Source organism: Crocodylus porosus, unplaced genomic scaffold (genome assembly GCF_001723895.1).
Source record: "Crocodylus porosus isolate Cpor-Errol unplaced genomic scaffold, CroPor_comp1, whole genome shotgun sequence".
In the NCBI taxonomy this organism is placed as follows: domain Eukaryota; kingdom Metazoa; phylum Chordata; order Crocodylia; family Crocodylidae; genus Crocodylus; species Crocodylus porosus.
In genome coordinates, this window is record NW_017728950.1 from 4,150,782 (window position 1) to 4,178,359 (window position 27,578).

At 46.5% G+C, this 27,578-nt stretch overlaps 2 long non-coding RNA genes across 2 annotated transcripts in view; one reads left to right on the forward strand and one right to left on the reverse strand.

Annotated features, from left to right (window-relative positions):
- LOC109323450 overlaps positions 1–10,576 on the reverse strand; it is a 37,979-nt gene extending 27,403 nt beyond the window's left edge. The window contains exon 1 of the long non-coding RNA XR_002104671.1: positions 10,324–10,576. This is a non-coding gene — a long non-coding RNA (uncharacterized LOC109323450). The remainder of the gene's footprint in view (positions 1–10,323) is intronic.
- Positions 10,577–14,208: 3,632 nt separating this feature from the next.
- Positions 14,209–27,022, forward strand: LOC109323451. The gene is made up of 3 exons (XR_002104672.1): positions 14,209–14,317; positions 22,314–22,317; positions 27,010–27,022. It is a non-coding gene; the product is annotated as an uncharacterized LOC109323451 (long non-coding RNA).
- The last annotated feature ends 556 nt before the right edge of the window (positions 27,023–27,578 follow it).

The following is a 27,578-nucleotide window of genomic DNA, read 5'->3' on the forward strand; positions in this document are numbered from 1 at the left end:
GCCTTTCTTGACCATGCCACTGCAGGGCACCTATAGCATTAAGGGCTAATTGTGTGGCTGTATTCCTACCACTGGCTATTACTTTTGAAAACCTGTGACAATCAGAAGAGGTCAGGGTGATTGAAAAAGGGCAAATATAGTGCCCATCTTTAAGAAAGTGAAGGAGAGGGATCTGGAGAACTACAGACCAGTGAGCCTCACCACAGTCCCTGGAAAAATCATGGAGCAGGTCCTCAAACAACCTATTTCTAATCACTTGGAGGATAAGAAGGCGATTAGGAATAGTCGGCATGGATTCAGCAAGAGCATGTCATGCCTGACCACCAATTATCTTCTATGGGGAGATGGCTGGCTCTGTAGATGTGGAACGAGTGGTGATACTTCTTGACTTTGGCAAGGCTTTTGATATGTTCTCCTACAACATTCTTGTAAGCAAGCTAAGAAGTTGGGGTTGGATGAGTGGTCTGTAAGGTGGATAGAAAACTGGCTCAATCATAAGGCTCAAAGAATAGTAATTAATGGCTTGATGGCTTGATGTTTGCAGCTGGTATCAAGTGGAGTGGCCCAGAAGTCAGTTCTGGGGCCAGTTTTATTCAGTATCTTCATCAGTGACCTGGAAGAAGGCATGGAGGTCACCCTTAGCAAGTCTGCAGATGACACAAAGCTGGGGGGAGCAGTAGGTATGCTGGAGGGTAGGGCTAGAATTCAGAGAGACCTCAACAAATTGGAGGATTGAACCAAACACAAATCTCATGAAGTACAATAATAAGGACAAGTGCAAGGACCTGCACTTCAGATGGAATAATCCCATCTACAGTCTGGGGACCCACTGCTACAGTCTGGGGACCTACTGGCTAAGTAGCAGCTTTGAAAAAAAGGAACTGGAGGTTATAGTGGACAATAAGCTGGATATGAGCCAACTGGGTGCTCTTGTTGTGAAGAAAGCTAAGAGTTTACTGGGCTGCATTTGGAGGAGTGTTGCCAGCTGATCAAGAGAAGTGATTATTTGCCTCTTATTCTGATTATTCTGCACTTGTTGAGGCCACATCTGGAATAGTGTGTCCAGGATTGGGGGACCCACTATAGAAAGGATGTGGACAAATTGGAGAGAGTCCAGCAGAGAGCAATAAAAATGGTTAGGGACCTGGGGGACATGACTTATGAGGAGACACTGAGGGATCTGGACTTATTTAGTTTGGAGAAGAGAAGACTGAGTGGGGAGGGAATTTAATAGCAGCCTTCAAGTACCTGAAGGCTAGTTCCAATGAGGCTGGAGCTAGACTGTTCTCAGTGGTTGCAGATGAGAGAACAAGGAACAATGGTCTCAAGTTGCAGCAAGGAATGTTTAAGTTAGACATTAGGAAGAACTCTCTCATGAGGAGGGTAGTGAAGCACTGGAGCAGGTTACCTGGAGTGGTTGCAGAATCTAATTTAAGACCCAGCTAGACAAAGCCTTGTCTGGGATGATATAGTTGGGGATGGGCCTGCTTTGAGCAGGGGGTTGGACTATATGATTTCCTGAGGTCCCTTTCAACCCCAATTTTCTATGATTCTAAGAGGTTCCCATAGGGTTCCTGAGTGAGCCCGAGCCTGCTTTAGCCAGTAGGTCCCTCCTTTACCCAACTGAACCACATCCCATTCTTTAAGCCCTAAGTGGGTTTCCCCTTGGCCCTGTTAGTGCCTCAGGGAACCAGTAACCTTAAGGGCTATTTGTGGCATCCTTTCACCCCTACGGCCATACCCATGCCTCACAGATGTCACTCAATTGCCAGTTACTCCCTTTTATGGGCTTCAGCCTTCTTAGACTTAGTCTACGATTCCTATCTGTAGACTGGTGGACTAGGCTTCCTGGCTCTGGTCTGGCCATTCAGCCTCAGTTTCTGGATGGCCTCAGACTGCCTGTGACACTTTCTCTGGGTTCAGGCTTAGTCACACTCAGACTCAACCTGCCTGTGCCTTGCACCCGACTCCTGTAGTCACCTTTCCCCCCCACTTACAGTTACATCAGGTCCTCCATTCAAATTACAACAAAAATTCAAGCAAACATTTTAAACTAAAAGTCCTTCCCTCTGGGTCATAAAAATGCCAAGCCACCTTCCCACTCTCTCAGCCTTGTGATTACCTGCCATGGCTTGCAGCTCTCACTCCCCACCAGCTGGCAAGATCTCCTTCCCCTGCTAAATTCAGTACTGCACTGCCCCTCTGCCTCAAGAGACCAGGCTTATATTCCCTGGCTCCTCCCCCAGCTGGCTATAGGTGTGTCCCATCAGCTGCCAGAGCAACTTACTGTCAGCACTTTTGCTACCTAACTAAGGCTCTTCCCTACTTTCCTACTGCAAGGCAGCTAGCCCCACAACAGGCACTTGCAGCCTATGGGTCTCTGGCTGCCTACTCCCATGAAGCTAGCTCAAACATGCAGTCTTCTCACACCTGGGGACATCCCTGCTGCAGCTTCTCCCTTCAAGTAACAGGAGCTGCTGACTCCCTGTTATAAAATGTAACCACCTTACACTTTTCCTAAGTGTGTGTCAGGTGAGGTTACATGTTACACTTACACCTAAGGGAACATAACACTTAAGGGAACATAAAATATGAGCATCCACATCTTAAAACTTTAATTCATCCTAAGTACCTTCTGAGCATCTCAAAATTATGCCACTTCAAGCAAGGGGTAACTATGGGTTGTGCAACCTAGCTCATGTTAAGGTAACTTTGGTCTGCTCCACGGAGATAAAATGAGCAATTTTCAGCCTTCCAACATCCCAGGGTATGCTGCTTCCAGCCTCCCCTCTCTTCCTAGAGCTGGGATAATGCCCAGATGTCCAAGACCTTACCTCGCCCTACTCCTGCTAGCCAGCCCTCTAGTGGCAAGTCAGAATTGTGGAGGCAAGAAACAGTATTAACACTTAATGTATGACTGCTTTTACAACCACTTAATTTCCAAAGATTTAGTATGGTCCAAGTGCAAAATACAAGTTTACTATCAGTGAGCACACCTGAGGCAGAGAGCCCCAGAGTTCTTTAAGCCAGCTACATTATCTCATTTTGGGAGTTGGCACATATGGAGCAGGAGCAAGTTGGCAGACTATGCTTCATCGCAGTACTCCCACACAAGACAGAGCTAGGGTATTTATAGACGTTTCTGGGAGGTGGTGCGGGGGGGGGGGGAAGATGGCCCTCAGTTAGAGCAACTCCAACAGTTGCACTAATTAAAAGCTCCTGGAGTGTCACGTGTATCAGCATACCCATGCTGAAAAAGGTGGTGAGGCACTTTTCACTAAAGCTCATTCAAAGAGCTTTAATTTAAAGCACCCCCCCACCATTTTTCAGTGTGGGGATGCTGATACACATGACACTGGAATCCGATGTATCATAGTTATTGCCACACTTCAGCAGATTCAATTAAGTCTCCTCTAACATGCTGTAATGACAATGCATTGTAACAGCCCCCCCCACATGTGTATAGGAGCCCAAAGTGTAGATTTGCCCTTAGTCCCACCCTATGGGTTTAGTGGCACTGTTAGGATTTTTCCCCAGTCCTAGTGTTCATCATGGAAGTATGGCTTCCCTCCATAAGAACACAGAAAGGAGGTTTACAGGGGTCTATCAATTTGTATATCTGTGCAAGAACATCTATATGCCCCAAAGCTATAGATGCAGAGATTATAAAACCTTGCATAGTTTTGGGATATACACACCCACCCACACAAACACATATAAACTCAATAGACAAATAGCAGCTTGAGAGCAGAGGAGAAAAAGCTTCATATTATATATATGTCCCAAAGCTATAACTGAGGTACATACATAGACATGCATACATACACACACCCCCATATCAAAAGGGCCAAACAAAATCAATCTGGAGTTTGTGCAGTAAATGTGTAAAGTTACATAATCTCTGCAGCAGATCTGAATGCCTCTAAAATCAGTTATTCTAGGTCAGAACATGAGATGTACAATATGCAGAAAGTGTGGTGTTGCAGTATGGATTTTAACTCCACAGATGGAGCCACACATGTCAAGTCAAAAGAACAGTAGAATCACTACAGTAAAAGGAAAAGATGAATCTTGACAGTTAAATATGGGCCTGGTTGCTGGCTTGCCACATGGCAGTTATTTGTTCATATCTGTGAACCAAGTAGATACTTCAGAATCATCTTGCTACATTATTTGTAAGAGCTGTGGTCTTTGGAATCAATAATAATTAGGTTTTGGCTGATTGGTTTTGGACTAGTTATTGATATTTAGGAAAAAAAGTGCATTAAGATCACATAAACAGCAATTCTCTCTCTGGACCGTTATGCTTTGTTTTTAAGTAAACAAAACTGTCTATGAGAAAATCATTTCTGTCTTGGCTATCAAAGCAGTGAATGTTCTTAGTGTATCTTCAGTAAGTTTAATGGATAGAGAATTGTTAATTTAAATGACTTGTCAGTAGTGGATTGTCAGTTGCAAAAAAAGTGTATAGTTTGGAACTAAATGTGTCTTCTTTGTTATATTGTTTAATGTTCCTCATTGCTCTGGTGTTCTTCATTATACTGTTCTAATGCTTTAAAGTAAATAATAATAAGTGCCTTATGGAATAAAAACTTCACCTCCCTGTCTACTGTAAGAATGAATGCAAATTACACTAAATTAACTTTAGAAGGAAAAGTCATTTAAAAACAGGTATTTAAATTGCTGAATCACATAACTTCAAATACATGAATAAAATACATATCTGCTCCAACATTTCAACATGCAAAGACTGTTTTTTTAGCATTGGGAATAAACTTTTGACTCTTTCTATAGGAATATATGTGTGCAGGCACTGAGTGGTTTGCGCTCAAATGTGCATTACTTCATAAGGCTTGTTTTAGACACAAGTATATGAGTAGAAGATTTCAAAGATAAGAATCAAGGTTTTTTGTCTTTAGACAGTGTCTTTGGCTTTGCACATACCAAATGGGGCCTGGTGTCCTGCCGGAAAAGGAGATCTTTAAAGCACTCCGCCACTGGAAAAGACTCCCCAAGGACCTCCATAAAGTAGGGCTGAGCGAGGCTTTGGATCGCGCTTCGGATCCAAGGCCGCTCTGGACACTTCGGCGTCTGAAGCAGCATGCCCAGAGTGAAGCACTGGCACATTCAAGCTGTCCAAAGCGGTTTAGAGCTTCTGAAGCACTTTGGAAAAGCTTTGGATGCTTCAGACACTTTGGATGCTGAAAGTGAAAGTTAGAAGAAGGAGGGAGAATGGGGGAGGGAGGGAGAGTGGTGGGGGAGGGGGAGCAGGGGGAAGACTGATATGTGTAGGTAGCCAGGGAGAAGGATTTCTCTCTGGCTGCCTTTCCAATGACAGTGTATGGGGGGAGGGACCTAGAACCAGCATAAAAGTATCTGTTTGGAGGTGTGCTGTGCTTTTTGCAGGCTTGTTGCCTCTCAAAACTGCATGAGAAAGGTATCCTCAGACACACGCATCTCAGCTTGGTTGCTTTACCCAGTAGTTGAACTTGCCTGCTCCTTTTTGTTGTTAGAAAGGATTGGGTAAGATTTAGCTTAGTTTAGCTTAGCTTAGCTTAGCTTAGCATCTCTTAGTACTATTCAATTCATTTCTTTCAATTTATATTTGCTCTTTTTTGTTGTTGCAAACTTTGAAAAAAGAAAACTGTATTTTCCCTGCCAGTGTGATCCATCACTGTGCAGGGAGGCACACAGATTGGACACATACATGTGCGCATGCACACACTCACACACACATAATATAAAGAAGAAAAATCAGATATTCACAGAAGAAGAAGCCAAATAGACCGATAGCACACAATTTTTACATAGTCCTTAACACTGAAGCAAACAATCAAAGAAGAGTCCAGTGCACGCACACAACAGAGGGAATAAAACACACAAAACAAAAGGAGTGACACACACACAGAGAAAGATTAATATGAAGCATGCTGGAAAGGCAGGTGCCAGGTCTTCTGGCAGGGGAGGGAGAGGAAGTAGGGGGAGAGCTAGAGCTGCAAGTCCCCCTACCAAACACAGACACATTCTCTTCCCAAACAGCCATGACATCAATGCTGCCAATGGAAGCAAGGAGGTGGGAGCAGTGTCTGCACCTGATGTCCCTGCACTTGCACCACCTCTGCTCAGTCCAGAAGTAGGCACCAACAGTGGAATCACTGTCTCCTCCACCCCAATGTCATCTCTCAGTGTGAACTTCCCACTGCCAGAGAAGGAGCTGGAGCTGGAACTAGGGATGCTGAGCATGCTGGCTCAAGCAATACTGGGGCGCCAGGGGGAAACAGAGTTTGTGATCCACACCCCTCAAATTTCCCCTAGACTTAGATCTCCTCCAGAAAGCAGAACCTCGGAGGAGGCTGAGGTTGTGGAGGCAAATAGCTCAGCAGAGGCAGCTGCTGAGCCTCAGCCTGCTGAGGAGTGGGGTAAGGCAGGATTCTCATCCTCAGCCCAGAAGTGAGGGGAGTAGTGTAGTGTGGGAGCATTTTGAGCTGGCAGATGTTCCCAGGTTTGGCATCTGCCAGCACTGCTGAAGGCACATGAGCCATGGCAAGGATGTGAGACACTTTTCCACAACAGTGATGCTGATGCATCTGAGGAGGCAGTACCCCCCTGCCTTTCTTCCTGCTCAGCCTGGCACCAGTGCAAATGTCCCCAAAGGGAAGTCCCCCACTCGCTCCAAACCCCCTTCCCCCCAAAGCAGAGGCAGGCCACCCTGGACCAGTGAAGGAAAGGTGGACAGAAAGGGTGGGGGGTGTTCCCAAGGCGAACGACATCACCCAGAGCACTGGGGAGAAGCTTGCTCTGAATAGCCAGCCCTTCTCCCTAGTTGAGCAGCTAGGGTTCAGGTGGTTCGTAGCACTTCTGGCCCCATCTTACAAAGTGCCCTCATGCACCACCTTTAGCAGGATGGTGGTGCCCTCCCCATATGAGGTATGCAGGGTATACTTGATGGAGGAACTGCACAAGGCAGGGCCACAGGTAGCCTTGCACTTCACTTCTGGCATCTGGAGCAGCCAGGGTGGTGATGATGTCTAACTCTCCCTCACAGGGCACTGGTGTGATTAGTCAGGCCATTGGTGGGCTCTACTGCAAGCTGAGGTGTTGGATGAGTTCCACATGGCAAGGGAGATCATGGAGGCCATGCATTGCATGGTGCAGAGGTGGCTTGTTGGGCAGGCCAAGGTCAACCATGGGTTCATGGTCACCGACAATGGGGCTAATATGGTGAAGGCTGTCCGTGATGCCAACTTTGTTGGCATCTGCTGTGTGACACACAGGCTGCACCTAATAGTGAGGGATGCCTTGGAGGGGGACAGGGCTGTTGGTGATGGTGCCACCAACACTACTGCTACAAGCCAGCTGATTTCAAAATGCAGGAAGGTGGCAGGTTACTTCCACCGCAGCATCAAGGAAGGCAAGATGCTGTGGGAGAAACAGGTAAAGCTGAGCATCCCACAGCACAGAATCGTGCAGGATGTGGCGACTCGATGGAACTCCACATACCTCATGCTTGAAAGGCTGGTGGAGCAACAGAAGGCCATCCATGAGATGGCCTTGCTTGGGGAGACTGGGATCAGCAGCCCCCTGAACAGAGCTGAGTAGGGTACCATCTCCCAGATCTTGGTGGTCCTCAAGCCCTTCTTTGAGGCCACTGAGACAATTAGTGCTGGCAATGCCTTCCTCAGCCAGGTGATCCCCCTACTGAGGGAACTGGAGAACCAAATGGAGAAGTTCCAGGGGATCAATGTTCCTTGCTGGGGCAGTCTGCTGTCACCAGAGATGCAGGCACTGGTGAGGTGGCTGAAGGAAGGGCATCAGGAGATGGCTGGATCTCTTGCGGTCCAGTACAGTCCACATTATTGTGGGCATGTGCGACCCGAGGGTGAAGGGGAGCATGTGCACCGGCAGAACCAAAACCCTTGATCACTGGATGCAGGTGCTAGTCAACAAAGTCAGGGAGACCAAAGTGCAGAGGTGAGGGGATGTAGAACAGGGGAATCCACTTTCCCATGCCAGCACTCCCAGCACCAGCGCCAGTACCAGCCACTCTCCTCCACACCAAGACCCCAGCCTCAGGCAGGTAGCACTAAGCCTTCAGTGGCTACCTATCTCGCTGAGGATGTGGAGCCACTGGACTGAGACCCCTTGGCCTACTGGGCAATCCACAGCCACATGTGGCAGCATCTGGCCACAGTTGCCTGGCAACACCTGTCCTGTCCACCAACCAGTGTTTCAAGTGAGAGGGTGTTTAGCATTGCTGGGGATGTTGTGACACCCCACCACACCTGTTTGGATCCTGCTTTAGTGGATCAGCTGGTGTTCCTACAGGTGAACCTTACACTGCTGGGGTTCTCCAAGCTCCAACTGCAGATGGACTGAATGCCACCCTTCTCACTCTGCCTGCACCAATTTCTTTTTTGAGTTTTTTAAAAACCGAGCAATGCCTCGCTCTCAACTGGAGGGGGCACTAACTGCATCAGCAGCCAACAGGGAAAGAACATGTCCCTGCTGAGCTCATTCCCCTGCCAGGACCAACTTGGAGGTATGGGACTGGGGCTATGAGGAAGGGGGAGGCTCCAGGTCCTGGGCATGACCACTAAAACTGCACCCTGCCAGGGTAGGGAGGCCTTGTGGGACTGCTGGCAGAGTAACAGCACCATAAATGCCAGGACCAATGATCCCCTGGTGGAAGGCGGGTAGGAGGCACCATAACTTCTAGCTAGTGCACACATGCACAAAGTCCTGGGTGGGGAACACCCAGACCTGTCACATCTTTGACAAGCCTGATGCTTGCTGGTTGCAGTGCAATTGTAAGGCTCCTGTTGAGCTCAGCTTAGCTGCATGGGATGCCAGATTTAGGGTTGAAAACCCCTTTGTCAGGCTGAGGAAGTACCTGCAGTTAGTCCTGGATGGAAGGAATAGTAAAGAAGCCAGAGGCCAGCCTGGCACACAATGCAGGCAAGAAAACTAGTCCGTGAAAATGGAAATGGAGGTGTCAGGGGCTGAGAGACAGGCTGGAATGTGGGGATAGAGAGGAAAGGGGAATGTAGCAGTGCAGGTAAAAGTGCAGAGGTGCCTGGGGTGTCAGATGTCTGACAGGTCAGCGTGTACCAGAATTCCACTGTGTATATTGAGTCCATGAGTTTCCTTGCATGCTTTCATTGCCCTGGGATCGCAGGGCAATGAAATCATGCAGCTGGGGCCTGGTGCAGAGCTGCAATCTACCCCCAACATGCCCCTGCCTGCAGAACTAGTGCCCATTGCAGGGATGTGCAGGCAGTGAAAAATGGATATGCCCTGGGCCCATGCTGTCACTGCCCCACAATCTTGGGCCCAGACCCAGCTCTGGCACTAGCACCACTGGCCTACTCCATTCCCAGATGCTACTTTCCATCTGCCCATGCCCCCGTCCTATCCACCTGGCTGAGCACACCCTTCCCAAGAAGTTTCCAGGCCTGTCTCCATGGAGACCCCTTTTGCCTGCCTCATCCAGTGCCCCCAGCAGTGGGTGCAGGATGGACAGGCTATGGTGCCTGGGTAACGGGTCTAGGGCCAGCAGCAGTTGAGACTGGCAGTCAGCTGGAAGGAGTTGCTGCGAGGCCTGCTGGGAAGCAAGTTTGGCACCTCACCGCACTGCCCTGGCCACATTGTCCGCCAGGTGCTAAAGGAACCAGCTGAACATGCCACGGCCTCAGCTACCCGCTGTGTCTGGGCTGGGCAGGGCTGAGGGACCCACCATGGGCTGGATAAAATATGCTGATGGGCTTGATTTGGCCCATAAGCCATATTTTGCCCACCCCTGCTTTATATTTTCCTTTCACAGTTATTGCTAAGGATTTGCTTCAGCACATTTTACGACTCCAGCTACACCTTAAAAGTGAAATGGCATTTGAAGAATGCAGTTTTGCAACTGCTGGAATTTATTTTGAAGATCTGTGTATTCAGAAATGCTTTACAGTCTCCCACAAACACATGCAAAATCAATACTTGACAGAGATTCACAACATTCTGAAAACTACTTAAATGCAATCTCAGAAATGACTCCTTCCAGGAATAGCTGTGCAAGGGGAAACATGTGGAAGCTTCCGATTAATATACATGCAAAATTATAGCTTTGGATGAATGAAATAAATAGTAAACTTTTCTTATTTTTCTTGCACCTTATGCAAAGAAACAAAAGTAATGTCTTCACTGCACATGTATTGTTTTTAAACAGGGCTCTTCATTGTTACACCTTTCTATATAACTGGCTATTTGACTGTTAATGCAATTCACAGCAAATAAGGTGAGATATTTGACATATGCAGACCTTAAATAAAGCGATACTTTATAAAACTAGCAGGAATGTAGCCAAAAGATGATTTAATTCATTTAGATCCAGCTTGCATACCCTCTATGCAGCCCAGGGAAATGGAATATATTTGGATACAGGCAGAAGTACAGCTCCCTGCTGTAACTGAGAATGCTATACAGGAAGTGTTCTGGGTTACAATGATCCCCTGAACCAAACAGAACTTCACTGTCGGTTCCAGGGGGTAGGGGAATCTAGCTGCAGGCTTCAGCCTGCAGTCAGTTTTCCCTAGCAATGGCCTCTCTTTCCTGCAAGGCTGCTACGTTTTCAGAATGGGAAGGGGGAAAGGAAGCAGAGGGGGGAAAGAGACCCCGCCCCCACCTCAGGGAGGGCTCCAATACAACCATCCCATCCTCCAGTAGATGTTGAAAAATCCTCAGACCAAACACCCTCCACTCCCTTCCCCCCCGTCCTATTCTGAAAACAGTGACAGGCTGGCAAGCAGACAGACAGAAGTTACAGAAGATGCTCTGTTTTGAAACATCTTCATCTAAACCCATGCAATGGGGGTTCAGATTTTCACCTGATCAGCCATTTTTAAGCCATCTGCAGCCATGCACTTGTGTTTGGTCATGGCTATAGACAGCTTTCTGTAACAAGATCAGGCAAAAATTGTCACTTCTGTCTGTGCCCCTTATTTATAACTGATTAAAATTACACTTTAAAAAATGTTTATATTACATCTTTTAAACTAGATATCTTTGTTAAAACATATATAAGCTTTGAAACTTAGCATAAACATGGTGTTATATGCTCATAAGTGCCAAGAAAGTTCATATTGCAAAGATTAAGGCAGAACATTCCATAGAAAGGCTAGCATTAATTACTATATGCATTTGGATGAGTGTAGATGTCTACAGTGAAAGTTACTTCTACATCTGAATATTGCTACTGGCATACCAAAAAAAAGAAAAAAAAATTGGTGTAGGTATTTGCTATCCTGGATCCTTGTCACTGCGAAGATAGTGGATGAGTAAGTTTCAACCAAATGCATGTGTCTGGATTTCATTAACTTTGTTAAAATAATATGTCAGGAGGAAATAAGGCTCTGGAGTTAAGATGAAAGGTTTAATTCCCTGATCACCTGTAGATAAAGGCACACAAATAATTTCCTTAACTTATTCAAGAAAAAAAAGAGGAATAATAGTGGATGCTGTAAGAAAACAGGGAACAAGTTAATCCTTTTATATTGTTCCTTGTTTTACCAGACCATACTTTAATTTAAAATCAATTCACAGTCTGCTGAAATAAATAGTGTTCAGTTAAATGGGAACAATTAGACAAATGGTGCTTTAAACTGCAGAGGTACCAAACTATCCGCTGGTAATGCTATTTAATGATGCATTAGGATGGGAGACTAATATTTTTGAATAACATTTATTGAGTTAGTTAAATTTGTATATCGAAGATCATAACAAGGTAAATTGTCACAGCTGGGCACAAAGAGTTTTGCACACAACTCACTTTTGTTGCCATGATTTGTGAATATAAATTGCTGCTCAGCACATTTCAGAAAGCAAGATCTGAAATCATCTCCAGGCTTGTTTGTGACCCATTTTACCTCTAGCTGTGAAGCTCCCAACCAAGAAGCATGTGTGTATGACGCGTATGTGTATATATATATGGAGTATAAATAACCCCCTCCCCCTCGGGAGTTTCACAATTAGAGGTAAAAGAGGGTAGAAATATATACAAGTGTCTGATGCCTGTAATCTTATGCTGCAGGTATTTGCATCCCTAAGATTGCAGAGTGAGAGTATAAATCATTAAAATGTAAAGCAATACTAAATTAATGAAAATATTTTACTTGTTTAACATTTTCCAACCCATAACCACTTGTAATACTTAACTTCCTCACAGAGCTTAGAACACATTGCAAATAAACTGGGCTGTGTAACGAGGACTTAGAGCAGGAACAGAGCTGTTCTGTGGCCACTACTGAACCTGCAGTAATGCCCACATTTTCTGAGTCACTTGTTCCATTATCACAAATGCACACTACAGCTCAGGATGCTTCATGCACCTCTGATCCATGGATTGCAGGAATGTGGATACTGTACCAACTCCAGAAATTCTGTCTCTCTCAAGTTTATCCAAAGCATGCCAATTTTGCTGTATTCGGGGGACTTCAGAATTCTAAATGACGATGCAAAAGTTGATCACTATGTGACAAATCCTGCTAAAGTCTACTGTAGTGTAAATAATACTTTATATAAAATTAACAGACACACACATACACACAAAATAATGTAAAGTACTACTTAAAATTGACCCTCCATCTTAAGGGTGGAAAACAGCATGTTTTTAAAGATCATTTCACAGAACTATAAAGACTTGAGATAAGTATTAATATTTCTGTCAGATGTGAATTAGCTTGACAAAAGGTTTAAGATATTTTAATTCATTCCTAAGAAAGTAATTTAAAATGTTTAGAATTTACCAAGATAGGCTAGCAAAACAATAATACAAGAGCCAATCAGCACAGCAAAAAAGAAAATAATATAAGGGATTGGTATCTATGAAGACCCAAATATTGCCCTTTGTTACACACATGCAAATTGGTCAAATTCATGTCTGTCACTATTTTACTTTTTTAACATTTTTCAACCCATAACCACTTTAATATTTAACTTTCTCATGGAGCTCAGAACACACTGAAATATATCTACAACATCATAGTTTCATAGTAGTTAGGAGCTGGAAGAGACCTTACAGATAATCTGGTCCAGCCCCACTGCACTTGGGCAGGAAAGACTGCTGGGATCAGGTGGTCTCAGCAAGGTGAGTATCAAGAAACTTTTGAAGATTACCAGGGTGGATGATTGTATCACTTCTGGGGGGAACCTATTCCAAACCCACAGCACTCAACTTGTAAAGAATTTTTTCCTTAAGTCTACCTTGCCTGCAGCAAACCGTAATCAACTTGTGCCCATTATTTCTTGTCCTCCCTTGGGGGGCCTTGGTGAACATATGCTCCCCCAGGCCTTGATATATTTATAGGCTGCCATCAAGTCCTCTCTTCACGTTCATTTTGTTGTCTATCGTGACACCCAGGTCTCATTCAAATGTGGTGCTAGCAAGTGTAGCACTGCCGAGCCTGTAAGTGTGTTGTGGATTATTTGTCTCCAGATGGAGCACTTTGCATTTCTCCATATTAAACAATGTCTGGTTCAGATTTGCCCACCTTGTGATCCTGTCCAGGTCAGTCTGTATTGCCAGCCTGTCTTTGAGTGTGACCACAATCCCCCATACTTGGTGTCATCAGTGAACTTTGCTAGTTCGCTTTTAATACCCGAATCCAAATTGTTGATGAACATGTTGAAAAGTACTGGTCCAAGTACTGAACCCTGAGGGACACCACTAGTCAGCCTCCACCATGACGACTCAGTTCCATCAGTCAATACTCTCTGGGTCCTACCAGGGAGCCAGTTACCTAGCCACTGATCTGTAAAGTAGTTGAGGCAACATTTTGCCAATTTTTTCATGAGGACTTCATGGGAAACCAGGTCAAAGGCCTTTTTGAAGTCCAGGTATATGTCATCAACCTCATTTCCCCCATCCAGGTGGCAAGTAACGTGATCATAGAAGGAAGTAAGGCTGGTCTGGCTTGACCTGCCCATAACAAAGCCATGTTGGCTATCCTTCAGAATACTGCCTTCTGCTAGCCTGTCTTTAATGGATTCTTTGAAAATTTTCTCCAGAATGTTACCAGGGATTGAGGTCAAACTGATTGGCCTGTAATTTTTTGGGTCCTTCTTTTTCCCTTTCTTAAAGATAGGCACCAGGTTGGCCTTCTTCCAATCTTATGAGACTTCTCCTGAGCACCACGACTCTTCAGATAACTTTGCCATCAGTAGCATGATGACACCAGCCAGTTATTTTAGCACTCTTGAGTGTAATTCATCTGGTCCTGCTGACTTGTAGATATTTAACCTTTGTAGGTGCTTCCCCACATAATCTATGCCAATTGTGTGTGGGGAGGTGGTCACCCTCACAATGATCATCCTGAATCCTGTCAAGTACCTTTGGACTGGTGGAATACTGACTTGAAGTATTCATTCAGGCATTCAGTTTTGTCCTAAGTGTCGGTTATCAGCCATCCCATTTCATTCATATGGACCCCATGTGTCCCTTATTTCTCTGGCTTCCAACATATCTAAAACCAGAACTTTTTGTTGTCCTAGATTCCAGTTGCCAATCTGTATTTGGTTTGTGCTTTTGCTGTCCTGATCTGCTCCCTACAAGTGCAGGCTGTTGCTGAGTACTCCTCTTTGATAGTTATTCCTTACAAAAGGGAATGGACTTCTTTTGAGCTTTTAGGATTGCTTCCTTCAGGAATGACCGCTTTTCTTGTAACCCCTTCCTCATCAGACCATGGTCCCACAGAGCCTCACCAATGAATCCTCTAACCTTGTAGAAGTCAGCTTTCCTAAAAATCAAAGATTTGTACTTTACTGGTCATTTTCCCTGACTTACTGTGGATGGGGAAAATGATCATCTCATGGCCACTGTCATCCAGTTTCCCTTTAGTCCGCAGATTGCTCACTAGATCATCCCCTTTGGCCGGAACCAAGTTTAACAATGTCTTGCCCTGGTAGGCCCGTAGACTTCAAGTTAGGAAGCTTTGCGAGTGATCAGATCTAGCTGAATACTCATCCAACAAGATATCAGGGCAGTCCAAGTCACCCATGATGGCCATGCTCCGAGAACATGTAGCCTCTGCAAGTTCTCCAGAGAATTCTTTGTCGAGATATTCCTCTTGGTTTGGAGGTCTGTAATAAACTCCTATGGTCAAATCCCCTTCCTTATGCTCTTCCTTTATCTTGACCCAGAAGGTCTCAAGTTGCCCTTCTTTGTTTTGAATCTTTGCTTCTAGGGAGGTGTAATGCTCCTTCACGTAGAGAACAACTCCAACTTCCTTCTTCCCAACACAATCCCTCCTATACAGTGTTTATCTTCCCATGCCTGTCGTCCAGTCATAAGTGGAGTCCCATAAGGTCTCTGTGATCTCTGTGAGATCATATTGGTTGTTGGTTAGTAGGAGGGCCAGTTCCTCCTGCTAGATTCCCATGCTTCTGGTGTTAGTGTATAGGCAACTGCACCTGCCATTGGAGACCCTAGGCTTTCAGGTGAGCTGTGAAACAACTTGTTGGTTGGCTGGTGTTGGAGAAATCTTCCTAGTGTGCCCTGGGATGCTGGTTTCAATGTTGCCATTTTTCAGGTTTGTGCTAGTGGTTAATTGCCCATCCCCTGGTGATCTAAGTATAAAGCCCTATCCAGCCGGTCTGCCATTCTAGCTGAGAAAAGCTTCTTCCCCATTGGTGTGAGGAGGATGCTATCCCTCCCCAACAGGCCTCAGTCCTGGAGGTACGTGCCATGGTTGGAGAAGCTGAAGCCCTTGGGATAGTACCAATGCTGGAGTGTTCCATTCACTTCTTCTATGCATCTATCCCTCCTGTACCCATGACCTGCAACCAGAAGGACTGAGGAGAAAGCTACCTGTGCCCCCAACCCCTTGAGCCCAGCTCCCAGAGCCCATCCCCCAGAGCCCTGTAGTCTCTCATGCCCCAGTCAGGATTGTTCCTGGCCATGTCATTTGCACCAACATGGATGAGGAGCATGGGGTAGTGGTAGGAGACCTGGACAAGTTTTGGGGTCCTTTCAGCCACAACCCAGATACAAGCCCTTGGGAGGCAGCAGACCTCACAGGTTAGGGGGGCTGGGGCAGCAGATCACTCCTTCAGTCCCACACAGGAGGGAGTCACCCACCATGACCACCCTGCATCTCTTCTTTGTGGGGGCTGGCTGCCTTTCTTCTTCCAGAGCTGGTGCTTCCACCAATAACACTGCTGGCACTGTGAGAAGTGCATACTGATTTTGCAGTTCCAGAGGAGGAGTAACATCAGTGCTACTAACACCAGCTATGGTCTGGTAGTAGGTCTAAAAATGGAATCATCACCTCATTGGAAAGAGGAACTTCCCAGCTTTTCATTGGGATATCTATCACTTGCTTCTCATTTTTTGAAGTTCCTCAGATAATAGCTTAAAAATGAGACATTAAACTGAACAATAGGGCTATCTAAGCCAGAGATTGGCAATATATGGTCCATGTGCTGGATTCAGCCTAAGTAGCTGGGAGAACTTTGCCTGCACTGCACCACAGCTAGGTGATGGAAGCAGCACAAGTGTATCTGTGTGGAATATATTTCCCATGATGCACGATGGCCAGGTAGCAGGGATTAGTAGTGGTGGCAGTGACTAGATGCACTGGCCTGCCTCAGAGCCAAGCCAAATTGATTTGGCTCATCACTGCAAAACCTTTCTGACCATTGATTTAATCCATTGTTAGAAATTTCTAGAAGTTTTAGGTTTTTTTATTCCTCTGTCCTGTCCAATAAAGATATGCTTACTAAGGGAGTCTCTCTTAATAGACAGAAAGACATGAAAAAATAGTATATTTTTACAATCTCATTCTATAATAGATGAAAGCTATAGAATAGTTGAGAGGTAAAGCAGGGCTGTCCAAGGGGGTAGGGGGTCCTCAAGGGATTAGAACGGGGCCTGCAAGTTTCTGCCCACGTGCCACACTCAGGGCCTTCAGGTTTCCCCCTCCCTATTTCAGGTTTTGCTTTCTGCCCTTCCTTCTGGGGCTGGGAGAGCACTATCGAATAGGGATGGGTACCCTGTGTATGCACCCAAAAGTAGAAGCCAAGCTGCCTATATGATGGCAGAGGAAGGAGGCTGCCTGCACAGCATGTCAGGCTAGGAGGCAGAATTGAAGCTGTGAAGGTAGCACACAGGAGGAGGCAGACTACCTACATTGTGTGTATAGTGACAGGGCAGGGCTCAAATTCCTCATAAACACTCACTAAAATATTCTCCTCCCAGTCCCTTCCTAAAACTCTGCTTTGCCATGATGCCAACAAAAAACCTTGACAACACTTAAGTTGTTGGTATGTTAAAGCTACTAGATAACATGTTGACTTACACTGTTTCATTGTTTCCTTGTGTTCTTGTAGCTCTCTGTAGTCACCTGCTCTGTCTCTGTACAGTACCTAGTGCAAAAGAATACAGGTCTATGAATAGTACTCATGCTATGGTAACAAAAAAATAGGAATAATAAAGTGGTAAATTATGGATCACCAAAGATTCCTCCATTTGGGTTGTGTAAGGATGCATTTTCCATAGTTCTCAAGTTCTCATGTTGTAAAACATCAGACCTTATCTCTGAAGTCTTATTATCCACAGAATACCTAATTTAGGGGAATCTCAGTAGGTTTTAATATATGTTATTTATATTTTTTTCTCACTCACTGATGCATGATTGTTGGATTCTTGACAGTGAAGTAATTTGGTCTTACTGATGTAGGGATATGATACTAATTTGAGATGGAAAGAGAAAGGTTTGCTCTTTTAAAGAAGATTTTTGGTATTTCAAAACTAGATTTCATTCCAATTCAAAATGTGAATCATTGTGGGTTTTTCTGTTTTATTTTGTTTTGCATGCTCACTGCCTCCCTCCCCCCTGCCAAAAAAGAGGATGAATGGTAATGGAGCCTGGTTCTCAGACAACCTGCATGACAGGATGACCTGGAGTCATGGAGCTTAGTAACCTCAAGCTCCTGAACAGTCAGGTAGGTTAGCTGGCAAGAAAAAAAGAAAGTTTCCACAGGGATGCTGCCTTGTTTTCAGTTGACACTGAGCTGCCTCCACAATGTTTTATTTTGATGAGTCAACATTTTTTTATTTTTAAGAACCCCTTTTTCCATAATGCCAACAATAATAAATACCAAGTGGGCCTATTTCTAAAACAGAGTTTCTTCATTATGTGGAGAATACATAGCACAGAAAGAATATATGATGGTGGGATCTATTAAGCAAGAATTAGTGGCACTCATTTGAAATGAAGCAAACCACCGAAAAGACAAAAAATCACTGATGGGCAGTATTCTTTATTACTCAAGAATTAAGCTGTATGTTTATTATGACTATGATTTACATGACACTTCCTAGTATTTTTAGGGTATTTGCACAAATATATTTATTTCATCCTGAACGTCTCATTTACGACCATGAGTCTTTCAAGATTTTTTTCTCATGTGCTTGGCTGTTTTTTTCCTGATGTTTTGTTGTCTAGATATCTAAATATAGGGGATAGTTAAACAAGGCTGAAATCAGCAATTATAGTCACAGAGGTAACCATCAGGTGGCAAAGATTTTTAGTTGCTGTGAATACTGTTTGAATCAAGTGACATAGAGTTCAAATGTTCTCTACCTTTTACCAGTCTTCTGGCTACTGACCCATTCAGATCAACCAGTATTTGTATGCTTAAAAAGAGTAAATGTTTCTAATAATATTTAGTGAGGTTTATCTGTATTAATTTTCTAATCTATGATTAAGTGACAGTATTTTATAAGTACATAATTTCAGTTGCTACCCTATAATTATGTAAACATGTTGTGTATTTATTTATTTCAATTCATAAGTGCAAAGCATTCATCCATTGCTCAGCATGTTTGCAATGCTTAAAACCTGCAAGAGAAAATACATGCATTGAGATAATAAATAACAAGCTACACTATAATAAAATAAACTGTGCAAATCATTAAAAAATGATTATGTTATTTGCCAGCTATTAAGTCAGCAAAAATGGTCTTCTTCCCTGTACCCTTCCATCCTCCCCACAACATTCACAAAAAACAGATGGGGCTTGCTCTGTGTGCAAGTGAAAATGGGTAATGCATTCCAAACTCAAGTAGTCATAAAAAATTTCCATGCCAGAACCTCTTTTGTGTTGAAACTAATGTAATTGGAACTTGAATATGGCTGCATTCATGCAAGTAAAAAGGAGGGATAAGGGAAGGGCTAGTGGACCTGCAAATGCACATATCAATCCGCCAATTCCCTTGCCCTTCAGAAGGTAAAGTAGTCTTGAGGTCTCAAATACCATTTAAAAGTATCCACTGAGGCAAAACTGCATAAAGCTTCTTTGCACTCAAGTATGTGGGAGTGCAAAGACATTCTCCTGCTCAAGTTCTGCTCTCTGCACGTGAAAGACTATCTGCAGAAAGCAGAACTTGGCCTTTAATTCACATTAACAAATAAGTCTTAATGTTATTATTTAAAATTTATACAGTAAGGCAACTTACTTTGATATTATTTGGACAATGATAGCTTATAGTCCTTACACTATTTACCAATTAAATACTTGTTCAGTTAAAACCATTCTTTTTATTTTCTTCAAAGCTCACTCATTTGTACAACTACTATGCAGACTCATACCTCCTTTTCATCTTCAGATAGAACATTCACTAGTATCCATGCCATATATAAAATTATTTATTTATTTTAATAACACCAATCTGATTCTGATACGCAGCCCCGCAGCATGGAGAGTTGTGTCTGGCTGGTAAGTCTGGTGGCGGGGAAGTGGTGGGGAGGGCAGATAGAGGCCCCCGTGATGAGGGAGGGAGTTGGGCTGGTGCTGTGGGAGGGGTAGGAGCTGCCCAGCCGGGGCAGGTCAGGGCATGAGGCAGAGTTGTGGCTTGTTTGGAGGACATGGGGAGGAGTGGTTCCCACCATTACACACGCCCCAGGAAACATGATGAGTGTATGCCCCCCAGATCTGCACTCAGGGTAGGCTACTGCAGTGGGCTGCAGCAGCGCAGCACTGTTCCCGTCTGGGGCTGGGGCAGGGCCAGACTGTGCTCAGGGCACATGGTGGGAGTTATGGGAAAAGAGCCTTAGTAAATTTTGGGGAGGCTACAGCCCCCCAACTCCCACTCCCATCAATACTGTTGCACACCCCAAGCACAGCCCAGCCCAGCCCAGCCCCTCCACTGGGAAGAGCCTGGCACAGTCCCAGCCCCCACCTCAACCCATGTGCAGATCAAGGGTTACACATCCCCTATACCCTCCACCTGAGTTGTGCAGTGCTGGGAGCCACCTCCTCCTCCCCACATCCCCAAAATAAGCTGCACCTATGTCCTGTGCCCTGCCCCAGCTGGGCACCACCTACACTTGCCACAGCCCCAGTCCCACTGCCTCCCTAACTGTGGGGGCCTTGATCTGCCCCCATCATGAACCTTCCCACTCCACTCACCCGTCCCCCATAACAGACTTACCAGCCGAATCCAGCTGCTGTTCATGGTGTTCAGCTGTGCTCCTGGATGCTTGCATGCTGTGCTGCAGCTGTGAACATGCACATGGCATTTATCAGCCACAGACAAAAGCCAATTGCCAATACTCTCAATTTTCCTCATGTCAGTGCCAATCTGATATGGGACAGATGTATTGGTACACTATATATATACATACACTAATATAATAAAGGGCTTAATCTGTCTGTCTATCCATAACACTTTTGTTCAAGTACACATGCGCCACCAAGATAGGGTTACCATACATCTGGGTTTCCCTGGATGTGTCCCCATTCTTTTTAAGCCCTATGATTACCTTCCAGGTGGGTTATCTGGGCTTTCCCTTTGCTCCAGGAGTGGGAGTAGTGCACCCTCAGAGAGCACTGATTCCTCCCTTGAGAGCACCAGCTGTGAGTGGTGGCACCAGGAGAAGCACCATTGGCACTTCCTGGTGTGTCCCTGGCACTTCTGTTTCTGGGTTGCTGTGATCAGCTGCAGGGGGACCCTCCCACTGGTGGGGGTGATCGGACACGGGAACCGACCCCATCCTGGTCACTGACTGGCCACTGGGGGAGGCAAGGGACTCAGGAGGCACCAGTTGCCCGTGGAGCAGGGAGAGGGCAATCAGAGGCAGCAGGGAGCTTGCACAGACCTGACTGCAGCTGCAGAGGTGCACAGACCCATGTGGTGCTCCCTGCTGGCTCTGATCACCTCCCACTCTCCCACCCCCAGAGCACAGCAAAATTCTGGAGATTTGGTCAGGACAGGGGGAGCAAGGGCTGCAGCTGCAACAGGGCAAGGGGGTAGGGAGGGTTGCCTGCTTTCCAGTGAGCAAAAGGGGTGGCGGGGCAACAGGGAACTCCATGGGTGGGTGGCAGTGCAGGTGCTGGTGCCTGTGCTCATAGGGGCTAAGAAACTAGGAGTCACTGCCCAGAGGAGGTGGGGGAAGGAAGGGGAAGGGGCCGTGGCCAGGCTGCCCACAGGGCACTGCATCCCTATCCCAGGACCGGGGTGCTAGAAGCCTCCCCTTCTCTTCTCTTCAGCCCATGCTGGGTTCAGACACACTCCACTGCTGCCAGCATGAATTGGAGTCACTGTGCTCTGCCGTAGGCAGGACAGGCACAACTTGGGCCCTCCAGTATGATTGGGGGTGCAAGGAGCTGTGGGTCAGAAGTGAGGAGCATTGGGGTGGGAGGATGTTTATGGTAGGCAGATTGTGTTTGTGTCTGTGTGTCCATGTGCAGAGTGAGTGAGTAGAGTGTGCACCCATCTATGTGTGTGTGTGTGTGTGTGTGTGTGTGTGTATGCTTGCATTCATGTATCTGTGTTCATGGCAGGAAGGAGAGTGTGTTTGTCTCTGTGGGCTGTGTGTCCATATGCAGAGTAAGTAGAGTGCACGTCTGTCTGCATGTGTACATGTGTGTGTCTGTGTGTGCATGCATGCATCTGTGTTCATAGCAGGAGGGTAAGTATGTTTGTTTCTGTGTCCATATGCAGAGTGAGTGAGTAGAGTGTATGCACCTGTGTGTGTGCACATTTGGCCATAGCAGGATGTGGGGAGCAGGGAGAATAGGTGGGAATGTGCCTTCCCACCCCCAGCCCAGGACAGTTCTGCCAGCCTCCCCTGCCAGCACCAGGAGTGTCCATATCACCCCCTCCCCACAGCCCAGCTCCAGTGTGGGGAGGGGGCCTCCAAGTTTGTGTTTGCCTAGGGCCCTAGTACACATTAATCCACCCCTGGGCATGGGGTCAGACATGGAGCAGCAGGGGGGCTGTGGGCCCAGATGCGGAGCAGAAGGAGGGGCTGGTGTGGGGCCAGACACAGAGGGGTGGGGTGTGTCGGGGTGCGCAGGGCCAGGCGGCTTGGGGCCAGAGGCAGAGCAGCAGGGTTGCGGGGGTGTGCATGGCCAAACATGGAGCAGTGACGATGCCAGGCAGTGAGTGGTGGCAGTGGCCACCATTTGCAAGCTTCCCCCCAAACCTTACCCTGCGCATTCCTGGGAGGCAGTGGTGGTGCAGGGTGGTGGGTGGTGGTACTCCATCCCTGCCTGCCCCTCCCCCATCATATTTATTTATATATATACACACACATATTTATTTATATATATATACACATATACACACACACATCAAGCAAATAATCTTCCAGGAAAAAAAACACAACAGAATTCCAGTTCTCATAACCTTCAAGCTGTTTATACTTCTTGTAAAAGGGCATGCTTAGATGAGCATTCCCGGTCCAGCTTTTCCCCCTGGTTGGGTGGTCTGCAGTAGGCACCCAACATACACTGATACACATACATGACAGTGAGAGAGTGAGAGGGAGAGGGAGGGAAAGAAGGAAGGTGGGAAGGGATAAGATTGCTTTTCTCTGTTGATTATACTTCCAATCAAAAACGCTACATTTTAGCAGTGTTGCTTATGCACATCTCCATGAGTAAGAAATTGTTGGATCTTATTTATATAAAGTGATCAACATTTTATGACCTGTGCTGCAAATAATCTTCCAGGAAGACATCAGAATTCTCATAAGCCTTAAGCTGTTGAAACTTCTTGTATAACTTTCAATAATTTGAAACATAGCAATTTTAGATAATTATGTCAAACACATCCTCTATTTATTCCACTGAAGCTAAAGCATTTTAAAAAATTGAACATTTGTTAATTTCTTTAGTGTACCATATTGGAATTAATAAGTACTTAAAAAAATAAACATTTGACAATTTTGTAATAAGCAGATTGAATTTCATTACAAGGCTCTTGGTTAATTTAGATTCTTCTCACAGACTGCTGGAATAAGTAGTGTTTAATTAAATAGGAACAATTAGACAAATGGTGTTATAATCTAGAGAAGTGCCAAACTGCCAGACAGTAATCTGAGTACATTTCTCTAAACATGGAGGTACATGTATTCCTGCCTACAGGGTATACTTGTTTCCAGGTGAGTTCCATTATTGGTAAACAAAAGAGGAAGCCATTTACCATTACACAATGCACTAGGATGAATATTAGGTTAAGATATGATGACTCTGGTATCTGGTCCCAGCTCTGGTGTGAGACCTGCAGGTGTAAGCCCGCTGTGCCTCCATCAGCCCAGGGACCCCCAGAAGAGCTCCCAGGACCCCCAATGAGCCCAGCCTGCCCGCAGGTAAGTAGGGGCCCATGGAGGAAGGGACTTAGCCACCTTAGCCAGCAGGGAGCCAGCTGAGTCAGAGGCAGGGAGAGTCACACCCTCCCAGCTCCTACTTGGCCCAGTCCCCCAGGGAGCTGCATGACCAGGCTGCACAAATAGGTGTGGTCCTGGGCCTGGCGTGCAAGCTAGTATGGGAGTTTGCACAGGAGGGCATGTGGGAGGGCCCAAGGCAGGGTAGACAGTCCCAGCCACAACTGGTCTACCAGTGGCATGACGTGGATGGGCACATGCCACACCCCAAGGGTCCCCTTGGGGTCTGCAGCCTGCCCCCTTCTGGCTCCTCAGAGGCCTCCACCCAGACGGACCCCATGGTTATGGGCTCCACACAGATGGAGTCTCTGGCTCTTGGCTGCGGGGCCTGCCTGTCACTTTTTCAGGCTCTCCTACTCCTAGGCCCTTCTTCCCTGGGGAGATGGAGGGTAGACCATGGTCTCCCTCCAGGACAAGGAAGGACTCAAGGACCTCCTTTACTGTCCAATCCAGGGGTTGGACCAAGGTGGTCAAGGGCCCCAAGGCCCACCGGACCAAGGCTTCTGGCCTACTGGAGCTTTGCAACAGGTATGAACCTCTTGCAGCCCCAGCAGAGCCTGCCGAGTTGACAGCTCCCACAGGCAACACAGGCTGTACTGTAGCTACTGCCCCCGCTCTCCCCAAGACAAAACGCAAAGAGTTTGTCATGGGAGACTCAATCCTGATGGGGACTGAGGGGGTAATCTGCCACCCCAACCCCTTAGCCCAGGAAGTTTGCTGTTTCCATATCTTAGATATGGGAGTCCATATCTTAGATATTGTGGAGAAGATCCCTAAGCTCCTCTGGCCCACTGACCACTACCCTATGCTCCTTATCCATGTGGGTACCAATGACATGGCTCAGAGTGCTCCCAGCTGGGTCATGATGCACTACAGGGATTTGAGAGCAGGACTAAAGGGTCTGGGGGTACAGGTGATGTTTTCTTTGATCCTCCCAGTCTCAGGCTATGGGCTGAGGAGAGAGAGGAGGATACAAGGAGTAAACCAAAGACTGTGGCACTGGTGTCATTGGGAAGTCTTTGGCTTCCATAACCACAGTCTGCTCTTTGGTGAGAAAGGCAGTGAGCTACTCGGAAGGGACAGCCCCCACCTCTCTCAGCTGGGAAGGAGGCTCTTCATAGCCAGACTGGCTGACCTGCTCCACTGGGTTTTAAACTAAGCCTGCCTGGGGATAGGGGGGACTACTGCCACTGCTGGCCAGCTAAGCAACCCTTGCAAAGCCAGCAGCCCATGAAACTTAAGTGAACCCACCCCTGCCCCAGCCCTGGAACAAACTGTAAGCAAAGCTAGGGCCTCCAAGGGGACACGTGCCTGCCTATACACAAATGCCAAAAGCTTGGGGAATAAACAGGAGGAGCTTGTCCTCCTGCTAAACAGAATAATTATGACATCATAGGAATAACAGAGACCTAGTGGGACCCCACCCATGACTGGGCCACAGGTATAGATGGCTATACCCTGTACAGGTGGGATCAAGTGGACAAAAAGAGCGGGGGTGTAGCTCTCTGTCAAGGAAAGCAATACATCCCTGCAAGCTGACATTGGCACCCACGGTGGAAGACTTGAGAGCCCCAGGGTTAAAATCCATGGGGAACATGGCACAGAAGATAATATAGTGGGAGTCTACTACAGACCCCCTACCCAGGATCAAGACCTTGACCAGGAGTTTGCCAGGAAATTGACTGATGTATAGCTCCTGGTGTATAGTTGTCATGGGAGACTTTAACTACCCAGATATCTTGTGGGAGAAGTGCTCAGCCAAATCTGAGCGGTCGCAAACATTTCTCTCGTGCATGAGTGGCCTCTATCTTCCCAGCAGGAAGTCTACGAGCCAACAACAGGTAAAGCACTGCTCAACCTGGTACTGGCAACTGGGGATGACCTAATCAGTGACCTAATGATCGAAGGGAAGCTGGGGGGTGACAGTGACCATGAGCTGATCACCTTCACCATCCGCCATAAAGTGGGCAAGTCAGTCAGTAATACAGAAGTCCTCAACTTCAGGAAAGCTGACTTAGGCAAGCTGAGGAGGCTTGTCAGTGAGGCCTTAAGGGGCACAACCTAAAGGGGAGGGGAGTTCAGGATGAGTGATTGCTCCTCAAGGGAGCGATCCTGGATGCGCAAGCAAAGTCTATCCCCCCTTGAAGGAAAGGCAGAAAAAGGGCACAGCAACCCCCTTGGCTCTTCAGGGAACTAGCAGACCTCCTGCATCTTAAAAGGAAGACCAACAAAGGATGGAGAACTGGAACCACCACCAAGGAGGAATACTCTGATCTGGTCCAGACCTGCAGAGAGCAAATCAGGAAAGCCAAGGCTGTGATAGAATTCCAGCTAGCTACAAATATCAAGGGCAATAAAAAGTCCTTTTTTAGATATGTGGGGAGCCGGAGGAAAAGCAAGGGCAACATTGCTGAACCAGATGGGGCAACTGACAACTGATGCCCAGGAAAAAGCGAACTTGCTAAATAGGTACTTTCTGTCAGTTTTTCACCAGTCCTGTGGACACCCCTGCCCACTGTGGGTCAGGGATGCCGAGGTAAGGGAGATTCCTTAACCTCCATCAAAGCTGACCTAGTGAAGGAACACCTTGACAGGCTGGATACCTTCAAGTCAGCTGGCCCTTATGATTTACACCCAGGGGTACTCAAGGAGCTGGCTTGCATCATAGCTCAGCCCCTGGCATGGATCTTTGGTGCTCTGGAGAAGTGCCTGACAATTGGCAGAAGGCCAATGTGGTGCCTATCTTCAAGAAAGGGAGGACAGTAGATCCAGCAAACTACAGGCCCATCAGTCCTGACCTCTATCCTGGGGAAGCTCTTGGAAAAGATTATCAAAGAGGCCATCCTTAACAGACTAACTGATGGCAATAATCTGATGGATACCCAGCACGGTTTTGTTGTGGGTAGGTCTTGCTTGACCAATCTCATTTCCTTTTACAACAACGTGACCTATCACCTGGACAAGGGGAAGAGATTCATGTCCTGTATCTTGACTTTAAAAAAGCCTTTGATCTGGTATCCCATGATCACATTTTGGAAAAACTGGTTAACTAAGGCCTCATCTGCACCATGATCCACTGGCTGGGGAACTGGCTCCATGGTAGGACCCAGTGGGCAGTGGTTGACGGAAGTCAATCGTTGTGGTGCACAGTGACCAGTGGGCTCCCCCAAGCCTGTGTCCTAGGGCCTATACTCTTTAACATCTTTATCAATGATGTAGACATTGGTGTCAGAAGTGGACTGACCAAGTTCACAGATAATACCAAACTCTGGGGTAAAGCATCCACACCTGAGGACAGGAGGGTGATCCAGGCAGATCTTGACAGGCTCATGAAATTGGTGGATGAGAACCTAATGGTGTTTAACACTGAAAAATGCAAGATTCTCCACCTTCAGAGGAAAAATCTGCAGCCTGCTTATAGGTTCAGCAGTGCTACACTGATTAGCACTACAGATGAAAGGGACTTGGGGGGTCATCATTGACCACAAGATGAACATGAGCCTGCAATGTGATGCTACAGCTAGTAAAGTGAGCAAAACACTGGCTTGCATCCATAGTTGCTTCTCAAGCAAATCCCGGGATGTCATTCTCCCATTGTACTTGGCCTTGGTGAGGCTGCAGCTGGAGTACTGTGTCCCGTTTTGGGCTCCACAATTCAAAAAGGATGTGGAGAAGCTTGAGAGAGTGCAAAGGAGAGCCATGTGCATGATCAGCAGTCAGGAAAACAGACCTTATGATGAGAGGTTGATAGCCATGGGACTCTTTAGCCTGGAAAAGTGCGGCCCAGGGATAATCTGATGGCCACCTATAAATTTATCAGCGGTGTTCACCAGGATTTGGGGGAAAGTCTGTTCACCAGTGCACCCC